Source organism: Chiloscyllium plagiosum, chromosome 20, assembly GCF_004010195.1.
Source record: "Chiloscyllium plagiosum isolate BGI_BamShark_2017 chromosome 20, ASM401019v2, whole genome shotgun sequence".
Lineage (NCBI taxonomy): Eukaryota > Metazoa > Chordata > Chondrichthyes > Orectolobiformes > Hemiscylliidae > Chiloscyllium > Chiloscyllium plagiosum.
This window is the reverse complement of record NC_057729.1, coordinates 19,401,585-19,418,964: the sequence shown is the minus strand read 5'-3', so window position 1 is coordinate 19,418,964 and position 17,380 is coordinate 19,401,585. Positions and strand designations below refer to the sequence as shown.

Here is a 17,380-nt window from a genome sequence, read left to right as displayed (position 1 = left end):
TCTTTGGATCGCTGCAGGCTTGGAGGGCCCAAGGGTCTGTTCGTGTACTGTAATTTTCTTTACTTTTTGTTCTCAATAATGGAAATCTTTATTTAAATTATTACCGTTAGACTCCATATCCACTGTTAATATATTCTATAATGGCTAATAAAACAAAAAACTACAAAAACAACTGTTTGTTGACTGTTAGTCCAACACCTCTCTTTCCCAGTTGTAACTATTTCTCTTTATATATGTAGACAGCAATCATTCAATAATAGCTAATGTTTGTTTCTCTGATAACTGTAACTACTTATATTATCAGGTAAGAGTTCTTCATTATTTGAAATTACTTTATTCCAGATTTTAGAATATCAGTCAACACAGATAAGACTTGCCTTCCACTGGTTTGAAGATTAAATTATTGTGTTACAGTGCCCTCATCTCTACCGACTGAACTCTGGTAATGATATTTTTTAATGGCAGTACATGTCAAGTCTTTAAATTAGTTGTTCCATATCAGTTTATTGCATAACCCTGGGAAAAGACATATTAACATTCAGTGCTGTAACCTGACATCTTAAATGCATGATTAAAAATTTAAAATGAAAGTTTATTAAATAATTTCACTAAAATTAAACATGTTTAATAATAATTTAACAGTAAACGATGCTACTCATTTATTCAGTCTTTTGTTAATGACATAGCCCGAGTTATTACATCCAGCTGAGCTTTTTTGGTTCAGGTAAAAAAGGAAAAATATGAAACAAGTATAGATAATTCTGCAATTTCATAGACGATTGATTGTACATAAATCAATAGGTTTTCCCTTTCCAGAGAATCACTGACCTCTCATGTTATATCCAGCTGTCCCTTTTTTGTAATTTGCTCATGTGTTGTCAGTATCGCTGGTTAGACCAACATTTATAGCCAATTCATAACTACCCCAGAGAAGGTGCTGGTGAGCTGCCTTTTGAAGTCCCAGTTTAGAAACTCCCACAGTACTGTTAGGAAGGCACTTCAAGGATTTTGACCCTGCGACAGAGAGGGAAAAGCAATATTATTCCAAGGCAGGACAGCGTGTAATGCAACGGGGAACTTAAAGGTTGTGCCTTGTTTCTTTAAAGCGGCCTGTAATGAAAATGCAATTTTCTTTTTGTGGTCATCTTGATTGGTGTAGCTAAAATAATTGGTCAGAGCATTAATTTATTCATAAGCTTCAATGTAAAATCAAATTAGCCAGCTTGTAAAGGAAATAGACTGCAGAGATCCCAGCAGAAGTGTGCTGGGCTCATTATCTAGAAATTGACAGATCAAAATCATCTGCTATTTACATTCTAATGGTCTTGAAGAGCAGTGGTAGTGTACCTACGTCTAGACCAGGAGGAGGTACAGGTTTAGATCCTGCCTCTCCCAGAGGTATTTCATAACAGTTTGATTAAAATACTTGTAAAACAAACCAAAAATATAATTTTCACAGTTATTTTCTGGTGCAAGTTATTTTAAAATTACTGCTTTGGTTACATCTGAAGATTATTTTTCTTGAGTAATCTTAAATATTTAAATCATAAAAGAAAGTTTAAAACAGAAAAAACTGGAAATTTGTGACAATCTAATTTGAATGTGATGATACAGATGGATGAAATTCTAATAATTCAACCAAACAACTTTCTCATTACTAGTTAACAAATGTAGCATTAAAACAATTCCAAAATAAATGACTTTAAAATATTAATAGACTAATTTGCAGGTTTCATGGAAGGATGTGTGGCGTCTATATTTTAGCAGAAACAAAATTTTACCTATTCATTAATTTAAATTAGCAGTCCTGCTAATTCTTTACATATTATGTGGCATGGCACTCTGAGTGATATCAAACTGCAAATCCTACAACTCACCATGAAGCATGCAGCAGACCATCTGTTAGACTTCAGGATGGTTTCCGCCCGACAGCATTTTCTAGGCTCTGAGGCTTAAGTTTACCAAATTGTTCACTTCTATTCTATTTGGATTCACCCTCGTTGGTCTTTTGTACTTCCTTTCTGATCTAGCAGTGACCAAAACAGTACACCAACTCCATTCATGCTAATTGTAATTATTGTCAGAATTATAGGAATGATGCAAAGCAAATACAGCAAGGACCATGTTCCTTTGTCAGCTGCTCATTTTAGTTGTAAAAATATTGAAAATGCACCAAATAAAGTTACAGAAAAAGTCCCATTTTTTTCACAAGGATCATGTCCTTGACCCCTTTAGGAAAAAAAAGCTATGCATTCAATATTACTCCGACATGTCCTCTGTTAAAGTGCACATTCTTCGCATACTTAGAGTAAAGGCATTTGAATGTACCCACAGATTAGGTTAAAATCCATGTACTACTGATTTTTAATGTAATTACTAGCCAATACTTTAGTCAGGGCTCATTTTTAAAAGCATCAAGCATTTTTTGTTTGGAAGCAGCGCTAACTAAAGTTAACTTGTTTTTTGAAGCTGATAGTCAGGTTTTGCTAGTTTTCCATTAGGGTCTATGTTCATCCAAGTATGATCTGAGAATACATGTCTGTATGCATGTTATTTGATAGCTCATGCTGAAACTTACAGCTTTATGTACAAGACTAGACATTACAACCCAGTGCATCACTGTGATGCTGGTTTCCATTAGTTACCTAGCAACAACACCAATCTGGATTCCTTTGAAGTTGTATTGCATCAGTCAGGAATTAATGGTGGCATGAAACGTGTGCTTGAAGGGGTGTTTTTGTTTCTTATCTTATGGCAACATGAGGTCAGGTCATGTCATTTGGCTGGGATTACACTGCTAAATTCATGCTGGATAGCTGTAAATTCCAGATTGATTCTCTCACAAACTTGGCAATACTTGCAGCAAGGGACATGTTTCTGACTTTATTAGACAAGGCAAGCTTTGTAACAGCCTGTCACGGTGAAAAACACAAATGCACTGTCTGCATTGTCTCCCGTATAAAGAAAATAGGAATTATTGTTCTGACACTGGATGATTAGATCAAGATTGTATAGTCTTCTATCACTTGCTAGTTGTTATTCTTCATCAGGTCCTGAGAGATAGAAATGAGTTCACTTTTCTATGCTTTTGAATCTTATAAACTTAGCTTTGCATAGTGAGTATGCTTAAAGACCTTAACATTGTATAATAAGTGGTATTTGTGCTGTTGCATCCATGCAAACCACAACACAAAATTAAATGATTTTGTTTGCTACACACAATTATTACAAAGTTGGGGCTACATTAATTTTAGACAATGGAATTCAGCTGTTTTTAGTGCCTCTGATAGTTTTCATTAAAGGTTATTCCAGAATGCCATACAATTTGTTTGTGCATGTGGACAGAATATAAAGCATTTATGGAGTTTGAGCAGTTGTGCTCATGGGCACAGTTCAGGTTGTTATGTGCCTAAGAATGGGAACACATTGACCCATTACCACACCCTAATATTAAATAGTAAGTAAGAAAATATACCTTCTATTGTTGGGTGCACTGAATTTAAATAAGTATGAATATCTGTTAATCAATGTTCAATTTGCTGTTGAAACTATATCCTGTGAAAGCACATGTGCTTTGGGGTGGATGTGGTTAGCAATGCTGACTAACAGCGCCAGGGACCTGGGTTTGATTCCAGCTTCGAAAAACTGTCTGCGTGGAGTCTGCATGTTCTTCCTGTATCTGTGTGGGTTTCCTTTAAGTGCTCCAGTTTCCTCCCACAATCTAAAATATGCAGGTTGGGTGGGTTGGCCATGGTAAATTGTCTCAAAGTGTCCAGGAATGTGCAGACTAGATGGACTAGCCATAGGAAGTATAGGGTATGGGGGGTGGGTTTGGGTAGGATGGCCTTTGAAGTGGCGGTGTGGACATGATGGGCCGAATGGCCTGCTTCCACACTGTGGGGATGTTATATAAATCAATTAATTTCCTTTCATGCTGAGTGCTAAATTGGATTACTAATAATTTTTCCTTCCCTAACAGATACATGTAGCAGCAGGGGTAGAGCATCGAATCTGCACCACCATTCAATTAATCATTGTTGATATTCTATCTTAATGCCAGGTATTGAACTCAACAACCAAAGAAAACGTTCAGTTTGCACTAACCGGTAAGAATCTTGTATGCTTCAGTTTGACCATCTTTCACTCTTCTAAATTGTAGGGAATGCTTTATGCGTTAAGAAGTCTTCCTGTGTTTGACCACTGTAGTACATGAGTGAGGTTCTTTATATCAATGTGTTAAAAAAAAGTGACATTATTTCCATCTGCTGCAATTATTTTACAGTATAATTTTCTTTCAATCTAGCACAAGTTACATTGTCTTCATCTGTTATAGTAAATGTGTATGCATTGACACCCACAATGTGTAACCTTAAGAAGGAATTAAGTTACGAGATAATTATAACAACTGTCTTATTCTTATGTTTTTTATATAAAATATGGTTTGGATTGCTTAATATGATCCGAGAGAACTAGCGTGATGCGGAAATTCTAGAAACTCATGTAACAAAACAAACTTGATATATTGTGTCTGCAGAGAAGTGGCCCTGACTAAAACCTGCAGTGGAGGCAAGATTTTGTATTGTTGATTGTCATGTGAAATTTCAGCATTTTTGTTGGAACTATCTATTAGCTCTTGTGTTTTCTATGTAAATAAGATATCACTCAAGTCTACCATTAGCATTATTTATTTAGTGGCATCTTTAAAGTTAAGGAGCAAAAAGATTGCTTTTAGTTTTGAAGGTTGTAATAATGTAAAGACAAGAAATTTCAGAATGAATGCATAATTCACAATCACTGTTTAGACAAATTTTAGCACACAAGTTACAACCTTAGTAGAATATTTGAAGACATGAATAACATTCCAAAAGCACACAACAATCGAAGGGAAAAGGAATGAGAAAAGATAAAACAAAAATTTTCACGAGAGAAAAGGCATTCAGGAAATTAATGGGGCTAAAGATCAATAAGTCTTCTGGAACTGATGGGATGTTAAGAAGTTTTAGAAAAATACAGTGCAGTACAGGCCCTTTGGCCCTCGATGTTGCGCCGATCCAAGCCCACCTAACCTACACTAGCCCACTATCCTCCATATGCCTATCCAATGTCCGTTTAAATGCCCATAAAGAGGGAGAGTCCACCACTGCTACTGGCAGGGCATTCCATGAACTCACGACTCGCTGAGTAAAGAATCTACCCCTAACATCTGTCCTTTACCCTTAATTTAAAGCTCGTAATAGCTGACTTCATACGTGGAAAAAGGTTCTCATGGTCAACCCTATCTAAACCCCTAATCATCTTGTACACCTCCATCAAGTCACCCCTAAACCTTCTTTTCTCCAACGAAAACAGCCCCAAGTGCCTCAGCCTTTCCTCATACGATCTTCCTACCATACCAGGCAACATCCCGGTAAACCTCCTCTGCACCCGTTCCAGTGCCTCCACATCCTTCCAATAGTATGGCGACCAAAACTGCACACAATACTCCAGAGTCTTATACAACTGCAACATGACCTAAGGGCTCCGGAACTCAATTCCTCTACCAATAAAAGCCAGTACGCCATATGCCGCCTTCACCGCACTATTTACCTGGGTGGCAACTTTCAGAGATCTGTGTACATGGACAACAAGATCCCTCTGCTCATCCACACTACCAAGTATCCGACCATTAGCCCAATACCCCATCTTCTTGTTACTCTTACCAAAGTGAATCACCTCACACCTACCTACATTGAACACCATTTGCCACCTTTCTTTCCCCTCATCAACCTCCTTTGTCACCTTTTCAAAGAATTCAATAAGGTTTGTGAGGCACGACTTGCCCTTCACAAAACCATGCTGACTGTCCTTGATCACATTATTCCTATCCAGATGTGCATAAATCCTATCCCTTACAATTCTCTCTAAGACTTTGCTCACAACAGAAGTGAGACTCACCGGCCTATAGTTACTAGGGTTATCCCTACTCCCCTTTTTGAACAAGGGAACCACATTTGCTATCCTCCAGTCTTCTGGGACTACTCCTGTAGACAAAGAGGACATAAAAATCAAGGCCAATGGCTCTGCAATCTCCTCCCTTGCTTCCCAGAGAATCCTAGGATAAATGCCATCAGGCCCAGGGGACTTATCTATTTTCACCTTTTCCAGGATTTCCAACACCTCTTCTCTACATACCTCACAGCCATCCATTCTACTTATTTGTGACTCAGTATTCGCATCGACGACAATGCCCTGTTCCTGAGTAAATACTGAAGAAAAGTATTCATTCCGTGTCTCCCCAATCTCTTCCGCCTCCTCACGCAACTTCCCCCTACTATCCTTGACTGGACCTATTCCTACCCTCGTCATTCTTTTATTCCTGACATACCTATAGAATGCCTTAGGATTTTCCCTGATCCTACGGACTAAGGGCCTTTCATGTCCCCTCCTTGCTGCTTTTAGCTCTCTCTTCAGGTCCTTCCTGGCTACCTTATAACTCTCCATCGCCCCAATTGAACCTTCACGCCTCATCTTTACATCGGCCGCCCTCTTCCATTTAACAAGGGATTCCAATTCCTTATTAAACCACGGCTCCCTCACATGACCTTTTCCTCCCTGCCTGACAGGTACATACTTATCAAGGACACTCGATAGTTGCTCCTTGAACAAGCTCCACATATCAATTGCGCCCTTCCCTTGAAGCCTATTTTTCCAAGCCACGCATCCTAAGTCGTGCCTCACCGCATCATAATTTCCCTGCCCCCAGCTATAACTCTTGCCCTGTAGTGCACACTTATCCCTCTCCATGTATCTTAGGATATTAAAATAAGTAAAATAAGTACTAATCTTCCAGAAATCAGACTCTGCAAAAGTGTCAGAGGATTAGAAACTCCTAACATAAAGTCTTTATTTAGAAAGAGTAGGAGACATAAAACAGGTAGTTAAAGGCCAAATATTTCAACAATGTTGGAGTCCATTAATAAGGATATAGTGGCAAAACATTTAGGAATACATAATGTGACCAAACAGAGTTAGCATGGTTTCATGAGGGGAAAATCTTTGAGGAGGAAACAAGCAGGATAAATAAAAGGAAAGCATTGAACCTAGTACATTTGGATCCTCAGAAGACAATTGTTAAGATACCACATATTAGGCTTCTTAAAATAAGAGTCCTTTGTGTCGAAAGTAATGTATTATCATGAATAGAAGGTTGACTCATTAGTAGGAGACAGAGAGTTGGGTCAAAAGGCACATTTTCAGGATGACAACATTTAATAAGCAAAGGGCCACAGGGATCAGTGCTGGAGCCACAATCATTTATAATATATATCAATAACTTTTGTTGTAGATTAGATTCCCTACAGTGTGGAAGCAGGTGCTTCAGCCCAACAAGCCCACACCAACCCTCCAGATGGTAACCCACCCAGACCCATTTCCCTCTGATTAATGCACCTAACACTATGGGGAATTTGGAATAGCCAATTCATCTGACTTGCACAACTTTGGACTGTGGGAGGAAACCCACTCAGACACAGGGAGAATGTGCAAACTCCATACAGACAGTCCCCCAAGGCTGGAATCGAATCTGGGTCCCTGGCGCTGTGAGGCAGCAGTGCTAACCACTGAGCCACCATGCCACCCTTGGATGAAGAAAGTGAATATGTTGTAACCATGTTTACAGATGATAAAAAAATGGGGTGGGAAGAATTGAGGATGATACATGAGTCTGCAGAGAGAGAGAGAGATGAGTTAATCAAGTGGGCAAAACATGGGAATTGGAATATATTATGGGAACATGTGAATTAGTACTTTTGCAGGCTGAATATTATTTAAACTGAAAAAGACTGCAGAAAGTTACAGCACAAAGAGATTTTGGAGTCTGTGTGTGTAAATCATAAAAAAACAAATACCCAACTTCAGCAGGTAATGGGGAAGGCGAATAATATGTTGGCCTTCAGATTAAACGGAGTGGTGTACAAATATAGCGAAGCCTTGCTAAAACTATTAAGCACTAATCAGACGACATCTATAATACCATGAACTGTTTTTAGTCACCTTATCTGATGTAAAATATAGTGGCATTGGAGGCAGTCCAGAAAAGATTCAGTCCAGAAAAGGTTTACCTGGGCATGGAGAAATTTTCTTATAAGGAGAGGTTGAGTAGTTACTCATTGCAGTTTGGGAGAGTGAGAGACAGCCTTGTTGAAACATATAAAAGTCTTTGGAGAACTGGCACGGTAGCTGCTGAGATGTTTTCCCTAGTGGGAGACCCTAGTACCAGATGGCATAGTAAGGGGTCACTTAGATGGGACAGAGAAGAGGAGGAATTTCCTCCCTTATAGCATCATGAATCTGTAAAATCTTTACTGCACAGCACTGCAGAGATTGGGTTGTTAATTATATTCAAGGGTGAAATCGAATTTTATTTAGCAAGGGAATCAAAGGTTATGAGGAAAAGGTGGGAAAGTAGGGTTGCAACCATCAGATCAGTGATGATTTCATTGAATGATGGAGCACTAATGATCCTTATGGTCTTATGGTCTTATCTGATAACTTGTGCTTGGTGGGAGCCCATAGGTTTAAACCTGCTTGTTGAATAATAATCTCAGACAAGTAGTAGAAGTATCAGTTTTTATGTTTCTAGGAAATTTTATTCATAATGTAAAAATAAGATCAATCAATCAAGTCTTTCAACCAGTCATTAGATTTTGAAATAAATACAAAGGTAGAAAAACAATCCAGTGTTGGGAAACTGGCCTTCTGGCTTACTATGACTACACATTCAATTCATTCTAGAACGTTTTATTCCTCCTTATTCATTCCTCACAATAGCACTTCCTCAGCACTGCAGTGATGTGTCAGTGTAGATCATCTGCTTACTTCCTGGAATGATTCTCGAAGACACAACTGACTCAGTGGTGACTGCTACATCTCATCCAGGGCTGAGAAAAGTTTTGAAATCAAGTTTTCCTCTGTGCTTTAAGAAGTAAAATGAATAGCAGCAAGAAAAGTAACTAGTTCCCATGGACTGCAGTAAATGAGCCAACAAACCATTGATATAATTAATAGTAAAGGTAATTTATTGTATTTAAATTTCAATATGAATTTAATTGAATTCCAGTAATGTGATAACATGGACAAAGGCTTCCATGAATGGGAGTACAGGCTTTCTTGTGATCAAATAGGTAATCTGGAATCTTTCTTTGAGTAACTTGCTTTATCCTTATATTTCAATCAGGTTGAGGGAACTGGAAAGCCGAACAGACAATTAATTATAGAATCAATCCAATGTGTTGCTAACACAGATTGGGAATCTACAGTACAGCAATTTAAAAAGTGATAATTAAATTGTGGAACCAGTTCTCATTAGGCTTCCTATCTCAGCGCTAATTATTTTCCAGATTTTTTTAATAAATCTTGTTACCATGTTAACATTGGGAGGATGTAACCACAATGCCAACAGCTCCATGTATGTTGGCATGGAAAGGAATTTGTTCCACTCTAACTAATCTCACTGAATGTTTATTTTATCAAAATCTTATTTGTAGTATTACTGTAACTTGACATTTTTCATACTGAAGAACGACAAAAAAGAATCAATTGTAGGAGGACAAACTAAGTTACAGTTTTCCATGTTAAATTTTAGCAAGCTTCCAGTAATAATTGAAGTAGCTTTAAATATTGATTTAATTTTTATTAAAATTATTAAATATTTATTTTTAAAATTGGAATTAATATTTATTGAACTCAGTAATATCATAGTTGAATGGAGTTTTCATTTTATCATTGGCACTTTATGGTGGAACGAGGACAAGATCATAAAGAAAAAAGGAAGTCATGTCTGCTAATTTTGCCTTGAGGGATATGGTTAGTAACATAACAGTTTAATTTCATGTCAGCCTCACCTCATCCTTTTAATAAATGTCTGTTTAATGCATTGATAAAAAGATTGATGCTAGCATTTTATATTTAGTAGTGCCAAAACAGTTGACATGGAGAGGCTCAATATTTTTATGTCTTTCTTCAACAGCAAAACCAATTTATTGGTGATGTCTTAATTTTGAGATCAAATGCAGATCACATTGTGGAACACCAAATCTCTGTCCAGAGGAATAAACTAGTCTCCAGTTGCTTGCCGTTTCAGAGAACACCTCTGGGACACCCGGACCAACCAACCCAATCACCCTTAGCCCAACACTTTAACTCCCCCTCCCACTCCACCAAGGACATGCAGGTTCTTGGACTCCTCCATCGCCAGACCATGGCAACACGACGGTTGGAGGAAGAGCGCCTCATCTTCTGCCTGGGAACCCTCCAACCACAAGGGATGAACTCAGACCGATTCTTCTGTTCCTTGGATGCTGCCTGACCTGCTGCGCTTTTCCAGCAACACATTTTCAGCTGTCATTTCAATAAACCATCTTCCTCCCACTCTAAACTTGCCATCCTCTCCCAGTAAAACTCAACCCAAGCTGGGGAAACAGCATCCCATTTTTCTGTCCCAGGCATGCGAGCTGGTAAGATGCAACATTAAGTTCAGCAATTTCAGAGCATAACCCCTGTCCTCCATTTTGATTGCAATTACCCAAGTATCTCCGACCCCATTGTGACAATGCTGCTCCTTTAACAAGGTCATGTTGTCCTTGGTTTTCTTTTCAGAGAGGTCATAAAGTTGATTTGAAGGGTTTTAGGTCCAGTTTGACTCTAGCTAACAGAAATTGCCTCAGGCAACGGGCTTTCAAGTTTTTGAAAATAAACACTTGTACAATGAAAGGGAAGTGGCCAGTTCTTCCAGCTCAGCTCTCTGGTTTGGCTTTAGCAGCAGTGTTTTGAAGTCGCTGGACCCAAAGAAGTAGGTCCAGGGTGGTACTCTCTCTTTCTGACTTCTCTTCTGTAAGACTCTGTGTTTGATTTTTCCTTTTGTTCCAAGGGGTGTTTATGGGAATTGTTGCAAGTATTTTTTTTAGATTAGATTAGATTACTTACAGTGTGGAAACAGGCCCTTTGGCCACACTGACCCTCCAAAGAGCAACCCACCCATACCCATTCCCTTACATTTGCCCCTTCACCTAACACTACGGGCAATTTAGCATGGCCAATTCACCTAACCTGCACATTTTTGGACTGTTGGAGGAAACCGGATCACGCGGAGGAAACCCACGCAGACACAGAGTGAATGTGCAAACTCCACACAGACAGTTGCCTGAAGCGGGAATTGAACCCGGCTCTCTGGCATTGTAAGGCAGTAGTAATAATCACTATGCCAGCGTGTGGCCCGAAAAACATGCTACTTTTTAACGATCTGATGGGTTTTCGGATGTTTAAGTTATTCTGTATTCTATTTTCTTTTGTTTATGTTTCATTTGGTAATCTTGTAAATAAATTCTATTTTTGTTTAAAACTAAATGGTTTGACCAGCTGCATCTCTCTTGGAATATCCACATTACACCTGTTTAAAACAACTAGCACAGTTAGGGTCTGGGCTACCTTTTTGAAATGTCTTGAGGACTTTGGCTTGGGATCATCTGTTCCAATTGCTTGTCCTCCCCCTCTATCAACAGCACAAAAAGAGTTTTGGACTCAATACATTGATTCTGTTTTTTTCTTCACACATGATAACGGTCCTTTACATAATGGCAATCAACTTCCTGACAACGCGAGAACAGAAGTACAGAGAGCAATGCTTTCTGTGATGCACTTGTGGGATGTAGGCATTGATGACTGGACCAGAATGTTTAACCCATCCTAAACTGCCCTTGAGAAAGTGATGGTGAGCTGCCTTCTTGATCTGCTGCAGTCCATGCACTGTCAATAGACTCATGCCATCAGGGGAAGAATTCCAGGATTTTCACACATGATAGTGAAGGTACAGCAATATATTTCCAAGGTGGCATGATGAGTGGCTTGGAGAGGATGATGGCAAAGACAATCAGGTACCTACGCTTCAGGTACCTAACGGCTTCAGCTGACGAGGTGAAAAAATCTGTCAAATGTTCGACCCTATAGCAATGACAGGCAACATCCTTCACAGGAAGGGCATGATCCTGGACATAAGGGGAGGGTACAGGAGAGAAAAAATGGTAGAAAGATTATAGAAGACAAACTGTCAACAGCTGAAGTTGGAGCGACATGGAGATGGAGCAGGAAGTTGTGAGTCTCCAGGTGGTGGTCACAGACATCTTTCCTGTCATATCAAAAGATCAGAATTCTAAATTACTATGAATGTTTCAATTTCTGAAACTTGTTTTTCAAAGAAAAGGCTGAATCAACTAAAAATATGAATTAACCATCCGTCTGGAGAGATAGGCTCATAGAATATCATAGTAAAGATGCAAAGGAAACTTCAACATTCAAATGGGGTTCAGCCAAATCAAAACAGACAGAACTGTGATTTCTCATGACGAGAAGAGTAATGAGGGATTAATGCCCTCTGCTCAACAGCAAGCCTGCTCTATGAATTACGTCCCAGGCTGCAATGCCATTACTGTTTTTCCCTTTGGAAAGTACTCATTGAAAGGGCTTAAAAAGCCAGTTTCATCTCTACTGGAGTGTGCCTATGGGACTAAGATCGTCCTGTGTGGCAGAGGGCAAAGATACCCATGCAGTCTAGTTTTTAGTCTTGGTGTGGTGTGAAAATCATAGTTGGAGAAATATCCTCACATTTTAAGCATTAGAGATCAGCTAACTACAAGTCAGACAACAGAAACCAGGCCAACAAACAGAGTTTCTCTCACCCTGACTTTGTCACAGTTGAAAGGAATCAGAACAACAGAATCTCAGCCAACCTGAAAGCTCGAAATCTTTAAATGAACTACTAACAATAACTTACAGTGCAGCAGCAGCAACATTCAACTATCCACTCTTTGCTAACAATTCAAAGACTGATCCATATCCATAAATTGCTTTGTTTTAAAAATGTTAATTTGTACTTAATCTTTATTTCTATTCTTGTGTGTATGTGCGTTATGTTACTAATTCCTTGCGTACTTAGTAATTAATAAACTTGCTCTTTGTTAACTCAAGAAACCTGAAAATGACTCATTTTAAAGCAAAGTTCATTTAGGTCTGACAGAAAGGTATTCTAAGAGAAGGGATGCAGTTATAAACCGACCTTTTATGATTAACTAATGGGATAGATGAATAAAGTGGCAGAGCCAGTTCATCTCTTCTCACAAGGAACTGAACAACTTGGGTTATCCCTGTCTACAATTGTAACAACTTTGGGAATTACACCTAGAGTCTGATCATCAAGGACCTCATAACCTGCAGCACTGATTGCCATGATGTGCCAGTGACTAAGAAAATCACTGCAGCTTTGAACTTCGTCACCTTTGCCTCCTGCCAAGGAACAGCTCCAGATCTTAGTGACATTTCAAAACAGCTGCACAACATTGGATCTCGCTGGTTACTGATGGCCTGTTTGTCAGCTAATTATTTTAACAACAAACATAGCCTCTTTGGTAGACAGGAAAATGACCTTCACTCGAATGATAGATTCCATCACATATAGGTCATCATCAAATTTACCCAGGTGCCCAGGAACTGAACAGTGAGATCGTCAATAGTAAAAGCATCCACTACCTCAACGTCCAACTGGTCTGTGACTACAAACAAGAACTTCCTCCATGCTTTCACTTATGTTCCTAGCTGTTGCCCTGACTCCTTTATTCTTCATTAATTCACATTGCCTCAGATCTTCACTCTGATCCTCAAGGTGCGGAATTTGATCCCAGGAACGAAGAAAGATCTGTACTGGGGGCAGCTTTCTGAACACCCCAAAAAAAAGATCTGAGGTGGAATTCAAAACACTGATTATACTTTGTCAATGGATGACAGAGTGAATTGCTAAGAAAGATGATGGGAAGCAATCAAGCTGCTTGGTCTCGAAGGTGTTTCCAGGCAAGTAGAAAGCATTCCAGCACAATCCAGACCTGTGCCTTGTATACAATGGACAGGCTTTGAGGAGACTGAATATGAATTACTCACCTCAGAATTCCAAGTTTCTGACCTCCCTACTGTACTCACAATATGACTGGAAGTATAGGGTCAATTGTAAGATACTCGGTCTTGGAGATGATCTTTGTCTGGAACTTGTATCATGCAAATGTCACTTGCCACTTATCACCGTAAGCCTGGACGTTGTTCAGCTCTTGCTGTGTACGGACACAGTCTGCTTCAGCATCAGAAGAGTTGCGAATGGTGCTGAACATTGTGCAAACATCGGTGAACATCTCACTTCAGAATATATGATGGAGGCTTGATCATTGCTGAAGCAGCTGAAGGTAGTGAGGCTTAAGATATAACCTTAAGGAACTGGCCTCGTGGGGTGCAGTGGTAGGGTCCCTATCCTGGACCAGGAAGCCTGGGTTCAGGACTTACCTGCTCCAGAAATGTATAAAAACATCTCTGAACTAGTTGATGAGAAAAGTAGGTTAAATTTTTAAAAACATCCAAAGACTGTCTTGAAGTAATAACTGGGACTGAGGTAAATGATTTCCAACAACCATAATCATCTTCCTTTGTGCGATGTATGACTCTAATCAGTGTACATTGTTTGCTTCTGATCATGATTGACTCCAGCTTTGTCAGAGCTCCTTAATGCCACACTCAGTTAAATACTGCCCTAATATCAAGGTCAGTTACTTTCTCCTCAACTCTTGCCTATTTCAAATTCCCCATGCCCTTTCTATGCTCATGCCCTCTTAAGACCCCATGTTCTTCCTATGCCCTTGCTTGTCCCATGCTTCTAGCAACTCCCATGTCTATTCTACAGCTCCTGACCCAGAATCCATAAAATGGAACTGATTAAAGTACAACTTTTATTGAGCTCTCATTCTAATGCACTTCACACTGAAAAAAGCTTATTTATAAAATCCATTTGAAAAAACTTAATTACCCTTGAGTGGTGAAAATGTTGTAAAAACAAACTTTTTTTCACTTACCACATCAAAGACAGTTAATTATTTAATGACCTCTTAACACTTATTCAAAATGCCTCCACAATGCCTGCCGAAATAAATGATTCGTCTGCTTTTGAATTGCACTCATGAAAGAAAAAGAACAAAATGTACTCATGGCATTCATAATGGTTTCTGCTTTAATAAGTGTCCTTCGAAGTCTGAACAATGGAGTCTATTGAAACTGAAAATGCTAATGGCCTTTTTTCTAAGCTATACCAGAAGGTCTGTCATTTGAGGAGAAAGTGAGGTCTGCAGTTTCCTGAAGAAGGGCTTATGCCCGAAACATCGATTCTCCTGTTCCCTGGATGCTGCCTGACCTGCTGCGCTGTTCCAGCAACACATTCCCGGTCTGTCATTTGAAACAATCTGAAGGTACATAGGAGCATTTTTTACTCCCCACTAACTGAAAATTGTTGGAGTTTTTTTTCTCCATTTTGCCAGGATTTGGGGTATTTAAATTCCCTACTTTATTATGTTAATGATTCCAATGACAACAGTAAAAACGCATCTAATTTGTAATACATCATCTTACTATTGAAACTGATCCTCACATGTATTACAAATTCTGTCAACACAAGAATTCCAGAAGCAGGTGACTGATTTTCTGATTCCCCACTTGAGACTTAGATTCCCATATGGTGGACACCTCTTTTGAGAGACTGTGAACTGTACTTACTCACTGAAGAGACCCAACTCTGAAATGGGGCTGGCAAGAATGATAATGCTGCAAACAGGTAGGCTACCCACATCATAACCCCCTGCTAGGAAATAATAATAAACAACCATCATCATCATCATCATCATCATCATCAACTGCTACACATATGAAAAGCAACCTGTGATAATGGAGCAAAAAAGATCAGCGTGTTAAGATGTACATTCCCTAATTATATGCACTATGCAGGCCCTTAAACCTATCTCATTTTGATGTGAACAGAGTTACTTCCTTGTACTGAACTGTCAAATATCACTTAATAAACCTGTGTTCATCATGCATTCTATTTTTATTTTAGGAAGTTGACACATGTGAACTAGCTTGTCCAGTCTATGTTGTTAAAATCACTTTTTAGTATAACTGTTGTTTTTTTAGAAAACCTTCCAAATATACCATGGGAAGTCTTTTGTGAATGGAGGCTATCACAAGGTCTGCGTGAACTGATAATCGATAATGAAAACAAAGCTACCAATAGGTCCACTAACAACTGGCTTTTCATATATTACGTGACGTCATTATAATGCTGATTGATCCTTCACCACCTTTGTTGATGTCCACCATCACCTTTGAATTTGCCATCAGTTTTTTTTTATTATCACATGCCCTTCCTATTGCTAACCCTCTTTATCTGGGCTGAGGGCTGTCATTAATACATGTGGACTTGCCCACAACAGTGATTGGCTTCTTCCATGGAACTCAAACTCAAAGCATTCTGACTTAGAGGGTTACGAATGATAATGCTGCAAACAGGTAGGCTACCCACATCATAACCCCCTGCTAGGAAATAATAATAAACAACCATCATCATCATCATGATCATCTGCTACACATATGAAAAGCAACTTGTTACGAATGATATCTAAGCCTTGTTCAATAAATTGAAAAGTCCTCTGAATTCCAGGGAATTCAAAGGATGTAATAAATTAGCGAGACTAGAGGCTAAAGTTGTCCGATGATAGTTACAAAACACTCAGGTTTAGCTGGAGTAGTTAATGAGCATCTTGATGGCTTAGTGTTTCAATTTATTTTTGCATATAAACTTCAAAGTGAACTTTTAATGAGGTGAGCAAGTATCTGTGAGAGGTAGGGACAATAATTTCAATGGACAAGTCACTGTCTGAATTTATTGTAGATGAAGAAAGGAGGTTAAAAGGAAATACAACTCTAAGAGCTTAAGTATTGAAAATTAATTAGCAAATCAGGTTGAATCAGTTTGGAAATTCTGGTTCCCATTTAACCCTGATGTATGGATGCTGAAAGGGATGCAGGGGAAAGTCCTCCTTACTGTGATACCCGGAAAGGACTTAATGTCATTACCAGAGATTGCTGGTCACATTCCTGAAGGATAATGAACTCACAAGATGCAATGTTTCACAGACTATTGTACAGAACTTCTAATGAAGAGTCTTGAAACATTAACTCTACTTTCCCCCCACAGATGCTGCAGACCTGCTGACTTTCACCAGGAATTTCTGTTTTTGTTCCACAACAGAACTCATTTCATTTGAAGTAAGAGACTCCCCACCAGAGCAAGGACCCATCACATCACAGAGTCATAGAGACGTACAGCATGGAAACAGACCTTTCAGTCCAACTCGTCCATGCTAACCAGATATCCTAACCTAATCTAGTCCCATTTGCCAGCACTTCGCCCATATCCCTGGAAACCCTTCCCTTTCATATACCCATCCAGATGCCTTTTAAAATATTATAATTGTACTAGCCTCCA

The 17,380-nt window shown here is 39.0% G+C and overlaps 1 long non-coding RNA gene across 1 annotated transcript; it reads left to right on the top strand.

Moving 5' to 3' along the window:
• Positions 1-361: 361 nt before the first annotated feature.
• On the top strand, positions 362-11,841 carry LOC122560059. Its single transcript, XR_006314632.1, has 3 exons — positions 362-442; positions 4,061-4,106; positions 11,643-11,841. It is a non-coding gene; the product is annotated as an uncharacterized LOC122560059 (long non-coding RNA).
• Positions 11,842-17,380: the final 5,539 nt, after the last annotated feature.